Consider the following 8,643-nt stretch of genomic DNA (forward strand, 5'->3'; position numbering starts at 1 on the left):
CAACCAAATTTTTAGGCCTTACCTTTGACAGGAAACTTAGCTGGTCTCCACATGTGTCATATTTGGCCGCCCGTTGTACCCGTTCTTTAAATGTCCTCCGTGTTCTCAGTGGTATGTCGCGGGGAGCGGATCGAACCGTCCTACTTCGTCTATATCGGTCGATCGTCTGCTCCAAGCTGGATTATGGGAGCTTCGTATACTCCACTGCACGGCCATCCATCTTACGCCGCCTCAACTCCATACAACATCGGGGTTTACGACTTGCGATCGGAGCATTTTATACCAGTCCCGTAGAGAGTCTTCATGCTGACGCTGGCGAATTGCCACTCACCTACTGGCGCGATATACTGCTTTGTCGGTATGCCTGTCGGCTACTGTCAATGCCCGACCATCCGTCTTATCGTTTCTTTTTTGACGACTCTCTCGACCGTCAATACGGGTTGTATGTCTCTGCCCTGCTACCCCCTGGAGTTCGCTTTCGTCGCCTCCTTCAACACCTTAATTTTTCACTCCCTGCAACCTTTCAAGTGGGCAAGAGCCGCACGCCACCTTGGCTCCAGGCTCAGGTCCGCGTTCACCTTGACCTCAGCTCGCTCCCAAAAGAGGTCACCCCCGGTTCTGTCTATCACTCCCGTTTTTTGGAACTTCGTTCGAAGTTCATCAACATGACTTTCATTTATACAGATGGCTCTAAGACCAATGACGGGGTCGGGTGTTCCTTTATTGTTGGGGCACAAAGTTTCAAATACCGGCTCCATGGCCATTGTTCGGTCTTCACAGCTGAGCTCTTTGCCCTCTACCAGGCTGTTCTTTACATCTGCTGCCACCGACATTCTGCTTATGTCATCTGCTCAGATTCCCTGAGCGCCATCCAGAGCCTCAGTGATCCGTACCCGGTTCACCCTTTCGTACACCGGATCCAACGCTCTCTTCAGCAGCTGGTGGACGTCGGTTCTCCGGTTAGCTTTATGTAGGTTCCTGGCCATGTCGGTATCCCTGGGAACAAAGCTGCAGATGCCGCGGCCAAGGCTGCGGTCCTCCAGCCTCGGACAGCTTCTTGTTGTGTCCCTTCGTCCGATTTTAGCAGGGTCATTTGTCGGCGCATCTTATCGCTGTGGCATGCCGATTGGGCTGCACTTACCGACAACAAGCTTCGAGCCTCAAAACCTCTTCCCGTGGCTTGGACGTCCTCCTCACGCCCTTCTCGGCGGGAGGAGGTCGTTTTAGCCTGGTTAAGAATTGGACACTGCCGGTTCAGCCATCGCCATCTGCTGACGGCTGCGCCGGCGCCGTTCTGCCCATGTGGGCACTTGCTGACGGTTAGACACATTTTAATGTCCTGTCCAGATCTTAACACACTGCGCCTCGATCTTAACCTGCCAGATACTTTCGATGCCATTTTAGCGGATGACCCACGAGCAGCAGCTCGTGTTCTTCGTTTTATCCATTTGACAAACCTCGCTAAGGACATTTGATGATGCTGTTTTTTAATCCTATGCCTGTCAGTCTGTCTTTTATCGTGTTTTCCCTTTTAGTTGTTGTTGTCAACATGTGCCTCGCGTTGCATTCTTAGAGTAGTCAGGGCGCTAATGACCATTGAAGTTGTGCGCCCTAAAACCACAAAAAAAAAAAAAAAACCCGTTGTCTAGTCTGCACAAGTGCCAGCTGCCCCTTCCTCCTCTCATAGTTTGTCCTACCTTAGCAAAAACTTTTCCTGTTCTAATAATATGTGCCTTATAAATCTTCCTGTAAGCAAATTCTTTCTCTCTCTGCCCCCATTCCCTCCACCTTCTCTCGTACAGTTTTTTCCCCCCTTTTCACTACATATTACTATAATTACTGAAAGGTAGAGGCACCTGGGATGACTCAATCTACATGGTTCTTGTACTGTACTATGGGGTACAATTTTAGATCTTTTCGCTTAAAAGTTTTATTGTTCCACTGTTGTGGAATTTGCTGTGTGCAGTCTGGTGGTGGTCAGATGAAAGGAGCTCTTGTCTTAAGTAGCTAATGCCTCATCACATGCATGAATGGACTAAATGTTGTTGTACAGTTACTCTGACACACAATTAGCTGTTATATACAATTCCCAGAGGTTATTCAATTATTCTACCTATATGTGTATACATATATGAATTTGTCTGAGGCTCTGGTCTGTAGATCCATTAATCACTAAAGTATTGCTATTTTCATTGGTAGTATCATTCCAGTAGCTACTTATCCCCCTGCTTGCCAATCTTCTTGAGAGATCAACACACATTCCTTGAGCTACTCCTAATTTGTTATCCTGCCCCTTTAATTTCTAACAGTGAGATGGTATAGAGCCTCACCTATTTGGAAAGATTTACCTCAGTAGCTCTGACATTTTCATTGACCTATGAAGTGCAGGGATAGGTACGTAAAAAATGGAGACATTAATGTGTTGCATGATACCACTCATTCTATGTGTGCAACTCCTAATATTTTATCAACTCATTGTATAGAGTATAGGGGTGCTTGGTAAAAGTCATGTCACACACAGTGTTCGATTTTTTTCCATACTGAAATTTTAATGACATGTGTTACATCTGCAATTACTTCTGTAAAACAACTTGTTAAGACTACCAACCATGAGGTGAAAGCAACCGTGCAGATAGAGTAAACAATTTAGATAGTGTTGCAAGAGTATCTTTGATGGTTGATAATTAAAGACAATGGGTTAAGCCCTTAGTCACTGCTGATAAACGTATCCTGTAAATTGTAATTTACTACAATGAAATTTGTATGTCATGGCAGGCAGTGTTCTACACTTTGCTAAAGACGAACTGACATGTTGCTGCTAATTCCAGATTCACACAGTATGTTTGACATTCACTATCCAAAAAGTAGAAATTGTATGTTGAAGATCAGCTTTTAATTGAGGACTTCCCAATTGTGGCAGACTTAATGAAGTAGAATATTAACATTACAAAAAGGATACAAAATGTTCTCACAAATTGGTACAATGAAAAGATTGATAACTCTTAGCTTTCAGCCCAAAGGCCTTCATCTGAAATAGAAAAATACACACCCATGACCAATGTCTCTCACTACTGTGGCCGGAATGTGTGTCTAATTTGTATTTCAGATGAAGGAGCTTTGGCTGAAAGCCAAGATGGATAAGTGTAAAATTGTTATTCCATCCTGGGCTTTGCGTTGTTATAATATTACCGTTCTTAGACATGTTATGTGTACTCTGCATCAAGTAGAATGAATCTGTACTATTTACCACAGTTACTCAGTGTACATACAGATTATACTGCAATGGAAATTTTTCTCAACACCTTGTCAGTCATATATAGATTGCAGTAGTGATAGGTAAGAATTGCAATCTATCTTTTATTTTAAAGCTGTGGGTGGTGTGGGAGTTATCCCCTTTTGCAGTTAAACGTGTTACATATGCTTCATCATTAAATATGTATTGTTTACCCTTTTTTTGCTTACATTATTTCATGGTTCACAGGTACTCTGTGTTCTTGTGCCACATTTAAAAGCAGCATTCAGATCAGCTTATTTGGTTCTTTTGTATTGCATGGGAGCAATGGACAAGCCACAAGCAAAATTTACAAAAGAGTTGCAGTTGCAGATCACCTTGGCAACATCAAGGTATGTCAGTATCTGCATTGATTTTTGATTAAAATCACTTGCAAGCCAAGTTATTTTAAAGTTAATCATTGTATTCCCATTCAGGTGACACAGCTGTCTTCTCCCAGCAGCGAGAGGCAATGTTGTGATCATTCCTCTGAACCTCCTTCTCTCGTGGAAAGTGTAATTGACACACAATGCATACCCAGGTGCGGTAGTCCCTACCGTTACAAATAAGGTTGCTGTGGCACATTACCTGGTTGTGTATCATCAAGGTGCGTAATGTGATAACATTTATTTACATGAATTCTTATTACAAGGCAATTTTTTTCAATTAATTTTGCTTTCTGCACTTAGTCAAGACCGTATCAGTCTAAGGGCAAATATAATGAACACAAATGAGTGCTCAGCTACAGTTTCAGACAAATGGCTGAATTTTCCAAGTTTTCTGTACAGTGAACAAATTACCACATGGAGACAAAAGTGAGTATAGTATCTGATTCTGAATTATATTTCTAGGAGCATGTTATTTTACCACTTCACTGTACATGATTTGACAATTTTGTATTGTTACAGGTTGCTGCAGAAGTGGCCTTGGTGTTCAAGTAAGACAGAAAGGCAAATTTCTGATTTTTTTTAAATTTTTTTTTTAAATCATGATGCTATTACATCATCCTCAGGATAAGATGTAGCTAGAGCACACATTCTCAAAGTCTGTTAATGTTTATAGTGCTGTAGGTCAGGTTTATAACCAGCCTAGCTAACTGCCTTTCATCTTGTTCCTCTGATGAAGTTGAGTTTCTGGGATTGGCACTGCCTTGGTTTACTGCCTCCTCACTGCTGGTATCCTCTGAACTTTGTAATACAGGACTGGCAGATTCAGACCAGCTGCTGCTTGAGCCAAACCCAAAGGTCCCATCGAGACAAATGAAAGGGTTGTTCTTGTAACTGTCATTCAACTTATGAAAGTCCCAGCCAGGGTAATAAATGAAAATTGTGCAGAAATGTTTGCATGGAAGTATTCACATGTGCAATTAGGCTTTGCAGAATTCACCACATAGTAACAATCCTTGGCCTCAGCACATTCTACACAAAATAATCCCTCGCCCATTTATTTCACTGACCTTTCGGTAAGTCCAGTTTGCGCTGAAGAATATATTTTCATTACGTGATTCACAAATTCGTGTGACTTGTTATGCAAGAAGTGAGGAATCTCTCTGCTGTAAGATTTCACAGCTGAATTCTTCAGACAATATTTTTTTAACAGGCTAGGGAGGAAATCATTTATTAAAACTTGAACAACACCTGTCAATGTTATATCTGCTGAATGTCTAAGAAAAAATGTTTCACTCTTTTATTTAGTGATTCAAGACCATTAGTAGTAGTTATATTGGCGAAGAAATTCTCCTTGTCCTCATAGGCCTTCACCCACCTTTCAGACACTGAAAGCCATTGCTTATTAAAATAATCAAGTGCACCAGAATTTCTAGTTAATAATTCATGAGATTGAAGGTTTTGTTTTGCAGTTAAGAATTGTTCTTCAGATGGTGACTCTACAATTTCTTCCCACAGCTTCAGAATTTGCTCACTATCTCCCGGTACATCTAAATTGTTCTTTTTGCTAAGCCACCATTGCCAGGCTTGCTTTCGATGAAATAAAGATGAACCCTTGACATTGGAAATGTTCCTTTAATTGCCCATATCTCAGGCTCAGAGAAATCTGTAACCCATGAAACTGGATTCCAATCTGGGTTCCGTGCCTTGAAAATTTCTAGAGCCTCTTTAATTGATGCAGTGTTTTCTACTTGAATGAAGAATATCCCACCTACTAAATAGCATACATTAGCTCTCAGTACCAAGAAAAATAATGGAATGTCATACTTTGTTGTCTTGTATGTTGCATCAAGCAAACATACCCTAAACCCTTTTCAAAAGTTCCCTTTGCTACTTGTGCTGGTAACAAAAAAGCAATGGCTGCACTTTTCCATTGTCATCTGTAAACGGTCTGAAAAAAATCTCTCAGCCTTAGATTCCGTTTCCCACCCATTAATTTGATTCCTTAATGCATCTTGGTCAATAACAGTTTTCTTCAAATCAAACAGAGCCCGATACATATGGCTATAAATTGTACTATCTGTTGGGTAAAACATTATGTTCATCCGATTTGGTCTGTTCCAGCAACACTAAAGTGCACAAACCCCCGAAAATGTTAACGAACAAACTTTAGTTAAGTTTTATTTGCAGCAAGTGTGTTTCTGTATTGCGTCCTGGTCACTCACTGATTTCCTTACAACAAATAAGCTCTGAGCACATGGGTGTAAGTTGTTTAATCTGTGTGGTAAAACAATATTTGAGAAAAGGTTTTTCATTTATAAAACAGTATCAACTCAAAAAACTTATGTACATTGCTCATAATTTGTTGTGTAGTCAGAATACACATGTTGGAATGAATAAATTCAATTATGTAATTATCATTTCCTTTGGCAATGAATCATATGAGCTAAACGTGACATTAGAGGGAATAGCAATTTTCAGATCATATTTTTCAGTGCATACTCTTATGTGTGCATTGTTCCTTTAAGCTTACACACAATCTGTTGTTCAAAATGACTAGTTGTTAGTGTTTTTAAAATGTTTATACTATTGTACATGTCAATGTATTTTATGTTTTGCATTTATGTAAGCACACATGGACTATGTATGTGAATTGGACATATGAAGAAATGTCATTGTGTAATTATCCTTTTTGAGTGAAAACTAAACTCCATGTATTTCCTATTACAGATAATAAAACAATGTGGTATCAATAATTATGAAGTTTTCTTAATCATTTGCAATTACCCACTAGAATCCACAGATATGAAAGTGAAGTAGTTTGATTATGGTGCCTGAAAAATGTAACAAAACTAACAAACTTACAGTTTTTAGGTTTATTTACTTCACAAGAGGATTAGAACTTTAAAAATGGCATATACAGTGCCTACTACAGGGAAATTTCTACACCTGGTATTGTCCTCCTGCCCTTTCCTTTTGTATTTCTGGAGACTCTTGCTCACCAGGTAGACAGCAATTCAGTATGGTGTTTTTTGGGAACAATAACTTAAGGCTACTAATTCTGAATGTTATTAGAAATGTTGTTAGTCCAGCAAAACTTGCTACCATTCTATCAAATAATTCATGGTTGTGAGTTTGTTGTAAATCTATGATAGGTATGTTTCAAGTTGTAAATAAACTGTCCTGAGTATCACTGTTACAACTTAAGAAATAATGGTTCTAAAATTCATCTATTTTACTTTTGTAGTTCACGATCTTTTATATCCAATTTGCCATTTTTTTTTACAACAAATCGTGATCTGTCTTGTATGTTATGAGATATATTACATTTCAAATTGTAGATACCACAAGCACTTCAGTTTCATCATTGGCCACTATTGTTTTCCTGTGTAACATTGGCACCAATGTGGTAAGGGTTATAAAAAAAAGTCTGCAACATTTTGATTGTGGTACTTCATATTATTTTAAATAATATTTTCCTTCACTATTGAAGCCAAAACATAAACAAAAATCTATATAAGTGGGCCTGCTTGGCTTCGTATCTCATTACCTGAAAGAACCAAAATGGAAATCCTTTAACACAAGACGGTGTCAACAGAATTCTCACTGTAACTGTTGCATTTCACCCTCAGGAAGTACTATGGTGGGTTATTGGTCTGAGAGATGATATAAATGTTGCTCTAGCACTATTATAAGCAGAAAGCACTCCATAGATTTAATAAGCCTCCACTACACACAATGGAACAAATGGTTTGCGTACCTGACTGTAATGGAACATGCTCCCATTCAACCCGAGTTAAACTTTATCACTTATCTCTCTGTATTGACTAGGTAATTACTGTACAAAATTTCACAAACTGAAGATATATTCCATTTTTTAAACAATGTAATGCAATTGCAACTGGTTAAAACACTGAAGTTTAACACACAGACTGGCACACACTTACTGATGGATATTTCACTGCCAGGCACACAGTGCTAGGTGCTAGGCTCTGCTGTGGCTACGTAGTGTCAGGCATCTAGTTCTACTGTGGCTGCCTGCAGCCACATGGCAGACAGTGTGTTCAAGAAATAAAAAAGTATTTCTTATTGAAGATATAATGGAAAATCTCATTTAAAGATGTGCCCAGTAATAGAGCTGGGCCATCCCCTTGCCGAAAAGCACAACACAAATCTATTCATTGGGTGCTTCAGCAACACAATGGATTGTGCAGACAACGGTCATTTGCTGTGTTTCTCATAATACACCATGGGATGCTACATGGACACAATCATGTAGCCCATTATTGTAGCCTGGATGTGCAATTATTGTGTGCAAACATGTATAGATGTAAAAAAAAAAAAAAAAAAAAAAAAAAAAAAAAAATTAACAAATGATGGCACTCTAGCAATTTTAGGCCTGTACACAGATGAAAATCGATGGTATGCTGGTAAGAGCTGGCAGTTTATGAATCACACATATATCTGTACAGTACATGTATGGTTAAGAAACATACCTGCTACATCTAGTACTAAAAGAGAAATAATGTTGTGGGGAGTTTTTAATGTATGTTATTTAACTGAAAGTGCTAAGAAAGACCTTAGTTGTTCAGTGTTTTTGCAGTTTAGAACCAGTTAGAAAGGTACAGTGAAAAATCTGTAACCATAAACTCTAGCTTATGACAGTCTCCTGTATATAGAGTACGGACAGTTTAATATTAAACATGCATAGATGAGTTTTCATCACAATTTCAAGAGGTATTTCCACAATCACCAAAAAATTGCCAATCTTCATAAATGATGGATTAAGGAAAACAATCGTTAATGCAAAAAAGGAGCTTAATATTACTATTTCAGTATCTAAGATGACAAAGTTATTTGCTTCAAATTGTAGCAATGGTTAGTACTTCAAAAGGAAACTGATGCCTGAAAAATAATGAAAACTCCTTTGGAAACACAGCAGAGAAGCCCAGCCCCATGAAAGTCTGTCCTCCCCTACCCTGGCCA

The 8,643-nt window shown here is 39.0% G+C and overlaps 1 long non-coding RNA gene across 1 annotated transcript; it reads left to right on the forward strand.

Annotated features, from left to right (window-relative positions):
• Positions 1 to 3,484: 3,484 nt before the first annotated feature.
• LOC126187904 (uncharacterized) lies at positions 3,485 to 4,244 on the forward strand. Its single transcript, XR_007537804.1, has 4 exons — positions 3,485 to 3,624; positions 3,709 to 3,878; positions 3,961 to 4,086; positions 4,180 to 4,244. It is a non-coding gene; the product is annotated as an uncharacterized LOC126187904 (long non-coding RNA).
• Positions 4,245 to 8,643: the final 4,399 nt, after the last annotated feature.

This window comes from Schistocerca cancellata, chromosome 5 (assembly GCF_023864275.1).
Source record: "Schistocerca cancellata isolate TAMUIC-IGC-003103 chromosome 5, iqSchCanc2.1, whole genome shotgun sequence".
Taxonomy (NCBI): Eukaryota; Metazoa; Arthropoda; class Insecta; order Orthoptera; family Acrididae; genus Schistocerca; species Schistocerca cancellata.